Source organism: Pristiophorus japonicus, chromosome 3, assembly GCF_044704955.1.
Source record: "Pristiophorus japonicus isolate sPriJap1 chromosome 3, sPriJap1.hap1, whole genome shotgun sequence".
Taxonomy (NCBI): domain Eukaryota; kingdom Metazoa; phylum Chordata; class Chondrichthyes; family Pristiophoridae; genus Pristiophorus; species Pristiophorus japonicus.
Window position 1 is genome coordinate 88,780,693 of NC_091979.1, and position 12,449 is coordinate 88,793,141.

The 12,449-nt window shown below is 39.7% G+C and overlaps 1 protein-coding gene across 1 annotated transcript in view; it reads right to left on the bottom strand.

The window, feature by feature from the left end:
• Window positions 1-8,287, bottom strand: part of fign (fidgetin) — a 44,759-nt gene extending 36,472 nt beyond the window's left edge. Inside the window, exon 1 of the mRNA XM_070874600.1 lies at window positions 8,219-8,287. The gene's annotated coding sequence lies outside the window, so the exon portion shown is untranslated. The remainder of the gene's footprint in view (window positions 1-8,218) is intronic.
• Between the last annotated feature and the right edge of the window lie 4,162 nt (window positions 8,288-12,449).

A 12,449-nucleotide genomic window follows, 5' to 3' on the forward strand; every position in this document is an offset into this window, starting at 1 on the left:
CTGTTTAAAAAACACAATTAATTGCATCTGGTGAATATTTTGAACTTAATTTTATGCAGATGTGACCTTTCACTGACTGAACAAAAAATAAAGATAAATCAAACCGGGGATGCAACCACATTACCCACCCGATACATAGGGTTAGGTTATATAAACCTCATGTTCACAGCAATCTATATTCCTTATTGTAAAAATATGAAACTTTAATAATTCTGCTAATCAGGATAAATTGGCAGCAAAAGTGATTATGACACCTGTGACAAGGCCATGTTACCCATGCATAAACGGTCCTATTTTCTGGTAAATGGCACGACTAATGGAATGCCACCATATCACGATCATGTATATGTTGCTTTGATTTTAAGTGATTATTGTAGCAATAGAAAAAAATCATATCCTAACACCCTAGTTTAAACATAAACACAGGTCAATGCTGGCCCTGAATCAAGGTTTGTGCTGCTGGAGTAGTAACAGGATTTGACTGCATCTTCTGTATAGAAACTGGGTGTGATTAATAGCATTGCTTACAACAACATAGAAGAGTGTTGTCCCCTAATCCTAAACTCACCGTGGTAAAGAGGAAAGCAGATGGGTCACAACTCGACATTTGCACTTGAATAAATGACAAGTCATGACAGACCCAAAAGAACCAATTATTCCTGGTGTTTAGCAAATAAAATTTGCTTTAAAATTCTGCAGTTTAGTCCATGCTTCATTAAAATATTTAAGAATTGGATTCCCTCATTCATGAAAGTGCGTGTAGGTCAAGTTTCCCACTGCCACTATAAGGCAGTTGAGCAAAGGAAATCCAAGCTGTCTTTGTGAATATAGACTTGATACATTGCAAATGGTGGCTACTGAAATAGTATGAACTAAATTATTACAAGTTTTTTTATTCGTTCATGGGATGTGACTACTGATAACTCTGTAATGCTTGCCACGGAAAATACATATAGCAACTACCAATTACAGTATTAATATGGAACCCTGCAGTATGCTAATGAATATGATCACAATGGTGAATAAGCAGCTAATGCTTCATTAATGCTAAATCGAGAATATCTTAGTTTTCTCACTCTAGCTTTGTTTACAGATACATAAATAGACTAATAATATGAAAATAAATGTTACAAACAGAAACACTTATGTATAAGGAAATGAAATAAGCACAAAACCTTAATCCTTCAAAATTCCCAGTGTTAATGCAAAACCTATTACATCTCCACATTTTCAGGTGTTTTATAAATTGTTAATTCGTGCTTTCTTTCTTATTTATATGAAAATGTTTAATTTTCTGTTTTCCATAAGAAATTCAGAGAATGTCACAAAATGGTAAGTTTACTTTGATCTTAAAAACAATGTGTTACAAGCCAATACATATAGAATTGGAGCAAATGGAAAGAGTTATTTAAATCTAAATTCAGTCCAAAGGGAACAATCAGAGCAGTGTAGTTACTAACTAGTGATTTTTATAGCTACTTTGAATATCTTAAAGCTTCTATAATATAAAAATTATACACCTCTCTGAATATATTAACCATAAAATAAATTAGAGTTAAAATTAATCTGAATTCAAAACAAAACTGTATGAGCTTATAAAGCAGATAATGGAACCTATGTAATATATTATTTGAGGCAATTGTTGCAGAGAATAACAGCTAAAACGCACTTTATACTGCTATTAAAGATATGACCCTATTGCAGCTCTCTTTTGTGGTGCACTTTCTACATCGGCAAGGCCATTAATCAAATGGCAGGTTCAAATTGATGCGTTTTATATAGACAGCCCTGACCACACACTTTAATTGCCTAGTATTAAATAGTAATTAAGTTTCCAAGCTTTAAAGTTTAATTAAAAAATTAAGTGGATGTTACAGCCATTTATTGGTTTGAAGAAGTCTTTAGCAGCCACAGTACTCTTGGTCTGAATGGCGAAGATGCTGCAATTTGTTATCGACAGTCACTCAAATATGAGGTCATTTCACAAGTCTTCTGTGAACAAAGGTGAACTAGGCAACTAATGAATGCTGTGACCAAGAAGAACATAGACAATCTGGAGGCAAACGGTAATAAAGTTACTAAAAAGTAACAGTAATGGGACACACCTTCATGGTACTGCCATCAAGCTGTTTTACCTACAATCATATTGTTTTTTCTTTATGTACAGTACATTAGCCACCAGACAGAGGATTTTACAATTCCAATTATAACAAAAGCATATTAAAAAAACATAAAATTGCTTAATTTTACAAGTGATTAAATAGGATTTGACAACACCAACACAGAGCACTTTTATTAGGTACCCAGAATAAAGCGTTCCACTTTACATTGCTAATCTGAAGTTAAATTAAATCTGCTAAGTGTTACACAACACACAAATGCTATGAAACTATTCATGGCTAAAATTGCCTGTTCACGTTTTATATTTCAAATCTAAAATTTGAACCAAATTTACAGTCACAGGGCTGTGCCCTATCTAACTGTACATGATCCAAAAGTAATTAATTCACATAATATTGTGCTTATATATTAACCCCATTTTGTTCACTATCCTTTCTATTCATGCCATGTTTGATTAATAATTTATTTTTATTATTCTACATCCTCAAACTTTAAGAGCAACAATCATTCAACCACTTGTTATTAAGATTAAACTTAAGCAAAATAAAAGATAAAGATTAACAGGCTCCCTTGATTGTTCAATAAGCCGATCCAGTGAGCAACAACCAGACCAACCAGAATGATCCTGGCTTTGATCTCAGTCTATGCTAAATGAGTTCGTTGCCAAAAGGTGGTAAAGCACTACATTGGCTACAGCATCTCTGGGTTGGGGAGGGGGTAAAAACAGCCATGGTTCATGCTCTTGATCCAATGACTCCTGTGAGAAATGGGTGCACATATGAATGTCGAATAGCCTACCAACACTCACTATCAAGGCTCATGTGTGAATAATAGCCACTTTGGTAAGGTACTGGAGGATAACTGATGCATGCCTGTGTATCCATACTCCATCAAGAAGTCAATGCTTTCAGGAGAGAAGGGGGGTGGAGAAAATTAGTGAGAAATAGAAGAAAAAAAACATAAGCCTCCATAGTGTCATCCTTGAATCAATCATAGTGAAATGTTGCTCAGTATAATTATGGTTCAGTAGTATTAAAATATAAAAGTTATTAAATAATTTTTTTAAGAATTTGCAATGCAGAACTACTTTAAACTACAGAATTTAAGACCAGACTTGGTGAGGATCACAACAGTAATTTCATGTAAAAATACAACTACAGGAAAACCATTATTGCCAAATATTTTCATAAAACATTTGTGAATATGCAAGATTTGCACACAAAACACAAGAATTATAAAATAAATGCTTTTAAAGTCTCAGCTGGTTGGTTCCTGTAACAGGGTCTGCTTTTCACTAGGACTAATGCACTTCACAAGGCAAAGAATTGTAATTGTGTTTTTCAGTTTCATATTGCAGCAAAGTAAAAAATCAATACCGTTTGTCTAGCCTGCAGTAAAAATGGAATCTCTTATTGAGTAATTAAACACCCATTATTGTCATGGACAGCAAAACAATGAATTTTAAAAGAGAACAAATTTTTGTAATGAAATATTGGAGTGACAAATACGTTTCTAGAAATAGACGGACAATAAAATTCCTAAATGCTTTTGGTATCGAACAAGGCAAAGGAACTGGAAGAAAGAAATGATCATGCAATATCAATGTAACCTTGAACTAAAATCACTTCAACTGGAAATAAAATACAGGGTCCAGAATTTGAACATACTTTGAACTTTATCTGTGGATCACTGTCAGGGTTTAAGGAAAGTAAAGAATCCTAGCAGCAGTGCAATTAATTTAAATAGGTAGGAATTTGCTGCTTTGATTTTTTTTGGACCAAATGAATTCATGCTTTGTTGATACAGAAGTGACTAATTGTGGCCAAAAGCAGTTGTGGCTTTGCACTTGGCTCTCGAAGAAATTGTCCCATTATTTCACTGTGGCATCAGATTTTATTTTGCAATTATTTTACATATATATTTCCACATCACGTAAAAAAGTTAGCATTGTATATTCGCATAGATAGTGACCCTGTTACCAAAGCAGTCTGTAGCCACCGCAACAAATCGTTGATTTACTAATGCACTGGTCAGCAAGGATGCTTTCCACCAGTACACTTCTGGTCAATCGGCAGCTATTTCCAGTGCAGGGCAGCTCAGGCAGGAGTTAGAATCTGATTACACGGACCTTTTTCCGACATTCCCTAAACCTTCATGGCAGTTTACCAACATTTTCATCACATTTTTACAGACCAGAGAACTGATAAGCTCTCAGGTACCAAGGCTCCTGCAGTCAATGTCTGGCACACTGCCAAGTATGTAGCCACACAATGCTTCAGGGCCTGGATATATAAAGTATTCAATGGAGAGCGAAAAAGAACTCTGCAGAATATTGAAATATAAAGAATACAATCTGAAAATCCTACTGCTTGGATTCAAGAACTTGAAAATGTTTCAAAAGTTAATTTCCCTTTATTCCCATTGCTTTATATTTATGCTCTACAACTGAAGTTAGATTTTTATTTCGCTGAAAAGTTTATCTTAAATATTTTACAAAGTTATGCCTCACCCACGCTACAACTCTGAATACACCAGTAACTGTAATCTGCTCAATTAAAATGTAAACACTGTAATGGAGACATCAGTTTTTAGGCAAATGTCTTTCTGTGCCACTTGGGATATGCTAATTACTAGTGTAAATCTATGGATGCTCATGAATCCTCTACAAGTCCAGATTAAAAGCATTACCACTAAACCTCCCTTTTTTTCCATTGGGGACTGTCTGTTCTGGCCAATTCCCAATTTGCACACAAACAATCCAGACCCCAATTTCTATCATGAATTGATTTTTTTTCAATTGTAAAGTAAGCAACTAATGGGCAACATACAAAATTCTGCCTCTTTTTAATGCATCATTTAAAAATTCAACTGCCTTAACTGGTTGGAAAGAAACACGCTTTCTGCTTCACTCTCCCTTACTAGAGTGAATATTTCATTGTTGAAAGGTACTTTGAGGGGCCGTGCTGATGCTTCAAACAGAATCGCAGAGATTCCACAGAAGGAGAAAAAAAGCATTGCATTTGTGCTCAAACTTTTTCCTTTAATTTGTTTGTGCTGCATGCTGTCAGTCAGAACAAAAAAAATTGACCAAGCAGACAATCTCAGCAGCTGAATGTTGATCATGTCAGGGAAGTGTGTCAAGGATTTGTGGTCCTTCATCTTCGCAGCAGAGCAAACACATCCCTCAGAGCAGCGACAGACAGCTGGTTTCACTTTATAATGTAGCCCAACCTAGATCTGTACAAAAATTGTCAGCACTCACAGAAATAACACAAAGAAAACATATCCAGCTGCTGGAAGGGTGAACATCATGCATATTAGAAATGGGATTTGTTATATTTGCATGATGCTAGCTCCCCTGGGTCTCTTCTTTCTAATCTAAAGCACAAACACAACACTTAACATATTTGCTTACAGCTGACAAGCTGAGGTTGATGGTATTTTACTCCAGCAGTCTTATTTACAGATACTGTAAAATGCATTACGGTTGTAACTAGTACAGGACAAATGCATTGTATATGAACATACCTGCTCAAATATGCATGATCCTTACTCATTATCCAATAAACAATCAAGTAGGCACATGTTAAAAGATCAGTTTCTTAACAAAGTTCAAAATAATTACAATTAAAGATGCAATGAAGATTACAAAATGAGACAATTTGTTTACATTTCTGTATAAATGCATGTTTTTAATTGTGTATCTATGTGTATGCAACAGAAACAAACAATGTGTTCTCAGTGTTCTTAAAGGCGCAATATCCTACTGAAACTGACATTTTTCAACAATTTCATAAATTCAAACTTGGGTAACTAGGAATTGCTCCATACTTGTGTTAATTTTTAGCCCCTTTCTAAAATATATTCTTTGTTGATTATACATTTTAACTAGTTATATAAACACATAGCAACTTTAAAATGCTGTCATGTATGCAGCTGGTATGTGGTCTACACTCACGAGTAGAAGGGAAAGCATATTGTTTTCAAATATTTACACCACGGCAATTCGCTGCATTCAAAATACTTCAGTGAAGGTCTCAGCACTTTAATCGCATACTGATTTAAATGCCACGTTTTGCATGTGGATGCGAGAACGAACAGTCCTGAATCTAGAAGGGGGACAGGTGCCATCATTACTATGTGGAAGTACACTTCACCGGTGTTTACGTGATGCAACTGAAGGACTCCCATTCACTGACCACCTCAAGAGGCAAAAAAAAAATGACCCTGACACAATGCCTTCACATGTTGGTGGGCCGGGTGGAATTAATAAGTTTTAGTTTTATTCCTACAGAGAGCCACAAACACAAAAGTCTTCACATCAACACTAACTGGTGATGTTATTGATTAGACAAATCACGGATTCCTGGGCTCGTTAAAACAAACTAAGCGTAAAAATCAGATCCTATTATAAATATCTAACAGCATAAGATCTTTATTACTATCTTCGATTTCTGACTTTCCAACGACATTAATTGGCAGAACATTTTATTTCCCTTGCCTTTAACTCAAACCATTCTGGGTTTGCTGTGGCTGTGTACACATCTGTACCCACGCATAGCAATTAAATGACATCCAAATTCACATAGAATCCTGGTAAAGAAGCATTGCTTATCCAGCTTCAACTCGCATACGGTTTCATAAACTGCAATTGATTGATGCGTTCAAGTTTTGTTGGCAATAGGTTTTTGAATAAATGGCGCATCCGTATTAAAAATAAATCCTAAATCATACAATTGTTAAGTACAGGCAACCGTTGGCTAACCCTAACCTGCTGTTTTCTGCTGGCCGCTCGCTGTGAATTTCGCACTAATGAATACCAATCGCAAAAAAATCGCATTCCCGTCAAATACCAGCTCTCGTCACTTGCACTGCCTCCGATTTACAATTTATAAACGCGATAGCCTCTCCACAGCATCTTGAGCACACCACTACCAAATCCGCTATGAATATATATTACAGCTTTAACATCAGATCGGAAGAATCACTAAAGCTATGAATCGTGTACATTAAACATCTTTAACGAGAAAGGGCATCCGCTCTCGGATTCTTCTGCAAATGACAAAATGCCACAACAACAACAAAAACATACCATAAACACTCGCGCTACTGATCATTTCTTGCAGCCACACAATTGGATTCACATTCAGAATTCCGACGGTTGGGTTTTCATTAGCCACTTTCTCCCCCCCCCCCCCCCCTCTCCCCTCTCTCTTGGCTATCAAATTTCAGCGCTGAAACGTGGGCCCTTTCGTCAGGTATTCATTTAACCTACATGCATATAATTAGGGGGAAAGCGACATCAACAAAAAGGGATCTGGGAGACTAGAGGAGAGAGAGAGAGAGAGAGCGCGCAGACATAAAATACAACCACATGATCACGAATCCAAGTCGCTGTCAATTTCACTCACTTCCATGGAAACTAACAAGAAGCTCCGGGGAGGACAGTAATAGGATCACTGTACTGTATATACCATTAGATTATACATCTCGCTCTCTCTCGCTCTCTCTCTCTGTTTCACGGCACAATACGCCCACCATGCTTCCTTTCCAGCCTGAAAATAGATGATGTGGTTATCTCTTCAGCTCCCAACAATTCCAGCACAGCCTCGGCTCTGACACTTGGGTGCCTTTTTTTACAAACAACAAAAAAAAATCCCCGAGTATATACCATGCCAAGTAAAGGACATCCGCCTTTATTTACACTCCTGCTTTGCTCAGAAGTTGTTTCCCCCAGCACACCGAGCTCTAAAGCACTCTCACTTTCTCATTGCTGCCCGACTCGACAGCAGAATAACTCTGCTCAGCTCAAATGGGGAGAGAACATGCACATGGGGGGGTTGGTGGTGTGCTGAACTCTTGAATCCTCACTACTGCAATTACCCGCTTACTTTAATCAAAAGTCCGAGTCCGCCTTTGTTTTGCAAGTCTTGCAGTACAGGCCATAGGTAAGGCGAGTGATCTCCCGGTGAAGATAAACATTGGGGAAGTCGGGCGCGGGTTTTTTTTTCATGCCCTAATCTCCTTGCGATCGCTTCGATTTTACGGGATTCAAATAGGAAATGCTGCTGCCAATCGGGGCGAAATAAAGTCTTACCTGGGATTGCTCAGAGGATCGCCGCAGAAGTTAGGAACATCGACCCCGTGTTTACTGGTGAACGGGAGCTCGGGTTAAGTGAGGGTGACAAGGATTTGAAATCATTCCAAGTTTTCAAACCAGTGCGCTCGGAAGACTGCCATGTTGGAATTCGGACCAAAAACAGCTGCCTGGGCCAAGGCGAGTGACACGCATGCGTCCGAGTCGGGGAGGCAATTTCAAACAAGACATCAGCAGCAGGGCACTGAGCACTGAGCACTTCGCTCTGCTCAACTGGGGCAGAGGCACTGGCTCCAAACAACAAGGCTGCACTGTCCCACTCCGATATAATGCACGACTTAGCATACTCCTCCCTTACCTTCTCCAAGGTGCACTATTTAATGTTGGTGCTACTCCCGCCAAATATTCCATTTGCTCCTTCTCCGAATGAACACATTTTTAAAACCACCGACTTATGTTTTATAAAAAGCAGATTTCTGAACCAACAGTGTTCCCCATTAGGTTTAATTTGCATTGTGCCAAAATGCTAATATAGTTCAAGTTTTGAATTCAACAAATTTTTTATAGACAGGTGTGTTAAATCTTATTTTCCCTAACAATTGTGAAACATCTGCTTGTCATAATTTAACAGTACAAAAATGAAGAAAGTAATATTGGCTAATGACATGTAGACTGGAGCATCAAACTCTGCAGCGAATAACAAAATATCGTTCTGTTGCTAAACACCATACTATTAATTATCACTGTTGAGTCCAGAAATTTACAAAAGAACATAAGAAATAGGAGCAGGAGTAAGCCAATCGGCCCCTCGAGCCTGCTCCGCCATTCAATAAGATCATGGCTGATCTTCTACCTCAACTCCACTTGCCTGCGCTATCCCCATATCCCTTGATCCCCTTAACATCCAAAAATCTATCGATCTCTGTCTTTAATATATTCAACGACTGAGTCTCCACAACCCTCTGGGGTAGAACATTGAACTATCCCCAGTTATTCTCCAGTGGCTCAGTTAGTCTGATATAATACTTGTACTATATTACATCAAATCTTAACTATAGGGATTAAAAGTAAATGTTTTTAGTAGTTCATGGGATGTGGGCGTTACTCGTAAGGTCAGCATTTATTGCCCATCCCTAATTGCCCTTGAGTAGCTGGTGGTGAGTCGCCTTCTAGTACCACTGCAGTCCGTGTGGTGAAAGTACTCCAACAGTAATGTTACGGAGGGAATTCCAGGAATTTAACACAGCGATGATGAAGAAACAGCAATATACTTCCAAGTCAGGATGGTGTGTAACTTGGAGGGGAACTTGCAGGTGATGGTGTTCCCATGCGCCTGCTGCCCTTGTCCTTCTAAGTGGAAAAGGTCACGGGTTGCGAGGTGCTGCCGAAGAAGCCTTGCCAAGTTGCTGCAGTTGCTGTAGATGGTACACACTGCAGCCTCAGTATATCAGTGATGGAGGAAGTGAATATTTAAGGTGGTAGATGGTGCCAATCATGCAGGCTGCTTTGTCCTGGATGGTGTCGAGCTACTTGAGTGTTGTTGGAGCTGCACAGATCCAGGCAAGTGGAGAGTATTCCATCAAATTCCTGACTTGTGCCTTGTAGATGGTGGAAAAGCTTTGGGGAGTCAGGAGGTGAGACACTTGCTGCAGAATACCGAGTCTCTGACCTGCTCTTGTAGCCACAGTATTGATGTGGCTGATCCAGTTGAGTTTCTGGTCAATGGTAACCCCCAGGATGCTTACGGTGGGGGATTCGGCGATAGTAATGCCGTTGACTATCAAGGGGAGGTGGTTAGACTCTCGCTTATTGGAGATGGTCATTGCCTGGCATTTGTGTGGCGTGAATGTTACTTGCTACTTATCAGCCCAAGCCTGAATGTCGTCCAGGTCTTGCTGCATGTGGGCATGCACTGCTTCATTATCTGAGGAGTTGCGAATGGCACTGAACACTGTGCAGTCATCAGCGAACATCCCCACTTCTGACCTTATGATGGTAGGAAGATTATTGATGAAGCAGCTGAAGATGGTTGGGCCTAGGACACTGCCCTGTGGAACTCCGGCAGCGGTGTTTTGGGGCTGTGATGATTGACCTCCAACCACCACAACCAACTTCCTTTGTGCTAGGTATGACTCCAGCCAGTGGAGAATTTTCCCCCTGATTCCCATTGACCAGTTTTACTAGGGCTCTTTGATGCCACACTTGGTCAAATGCTGCCCTGATGTCAGGGGCATTACAGCCTCACCTCTGGAATTCAGCTCTTTTGTCCATGTTTTGACCAAGGCTGTAATGAGGTCTGGAGCCAACTGGTCCTGGCAGAACCCAAACTGGGCATCGGTGAGCAAGTTATTGGTGAGTAAGTGCCACTTGATAGCATTGTTGGTGACACCTTCCATTACTTTGCCGATGAATGAGAGTAGACTGATGGAGCGGTAATTGGCCAGTTTGGATTTGTCCTGCTTTTTGTGGACAGGACCTACCCGGGCAGTTTTCCACATTGTCGGATAGATGTCAGTGTTGTAACTGTACTGGAAGAGCTTAGCTAGAGGCGTGGCTAGTTCTGGAGCACAAGTCCTCAGCACAACAGCCAAGATGTTGTTGGGGCCCATAGCCTTTGCTGTATCCAGTACGCTCAGCCGTTTCTTGATATCATGTGGAGTGAATTAAATTGACTGAGGACTGGCTTCTGTGATGATAGGGACCTCAGGAGTAGGCTGAAATGGATCATCCACTTGGCACTTCTGGCTGAAGATGGTTGCAAATGCTTCAGTCTTGTCTTTTGCACTTACGAGCTGGGCTCTGCCATCATTGAGGATGGGGATATTTATGGAGCCTCCTTCTCCTGTTAGTTGTTTAATGGTCCACCACCATTCACGACTGGATGTGGCAAGACTGCAGAGCTTTGATCTGATCCGTTGATTGTGGGATCGCTTAGCCCTGTCTATTGCATGTTGCTTCCGCATTTTAGCTTGCATGTAGTCCTGTGTTGCCGCTTCCCCAAGTTGGCACCTCATTTTTAGGTACACCTGGTGCTGCTCGTGGCATGTTCTTCTACACTTCTTATTGAAACAGGGTTATTCCCCTGGCTTGATGGCAATGCTGGAGTGAGGGATCTGACATGCTCTGAGAGTAAGATTGTGATGGAATACAAACCTGCTGCTACTGAAGGCCTACTTCAACTCATGGATGCCCAGTTTTGAGCTGCTAGATCTGTTCTGATTCTATACCATTTAGCATGGTGGTAGTGCCACACAACACGATGGAATGTTTCCTCAGTGTGAAGATGGGACTTTGTCTCCACAATGACTGTCATTGCTACCAATGCTGTCATGGACAGATGCATCTGTGACAGGTAGATTGGTGAGGATGAGGTCAAGTAGGTTTTTCCCTTGTGTTGGTTCTCTCACCATCTGCCATAGGACAAGCCCAGTCGGGCAGCATACCAAAAGTGACCACACTCCAAAGGTACTTCATTGGCTGTAAAGTGCTTTGAGACGTCCGGTGATCGTGAAAGGTGCTATATAAATGCAAGTCTTTCTTTCTATGTCCTTCAGGACTCGGCCAGCTCGGTCAGTAGTGGTGCTACCGAGCCACTCTTGGTGATGGACATTGAATCCTCCACCCAAAGTCCATTCTGTGCCCTTGCTACTCTCAGTGCTTCTTCCACATGATGTTCAACATGGAGGAATACTGATTCATCAGCTGAGGGAGGGTGGTAGGTGGTAATCAGCAGGAAGTTTCCTTGCCCATACTTGACCTGCATGGGGTCCGGAGTCAATGTTGAAGACTCCCAGGGCCACTCCCACCCATTATTAATGTTTGAAATCTGAAAAAGATTGTTGTTAGAAAATAAGGTATTTGCAGCATTTTCTATTTAAAATTCAACTAGTTATTTAAAAGGGTTCAGCTATGAATGCAGCAAGATTATAAATTATAATACTTTTCTAAAGGTTATTTAAAAAAAAAATTAAAACAGTGGCAGGATATCCTGTAAAATTTACCAAGAAGTCTGCAGGGAAAATGGAGCAGCACTTTGTAATTCAAAAATAAAACACATAAATCTATTATCAACTGTGCAATTAAAGTCCAGCTGGACGATTGCTAGACTGAAATTGGAACTGTAATGATTCCTTAGAAGATACCCTATAGTAAATAGTATAATGTAGTATATTAATAAAAGGACCAGATTGTGTAACACAAATGGCAGATTAATAGGTGTTTTACGCCAGGT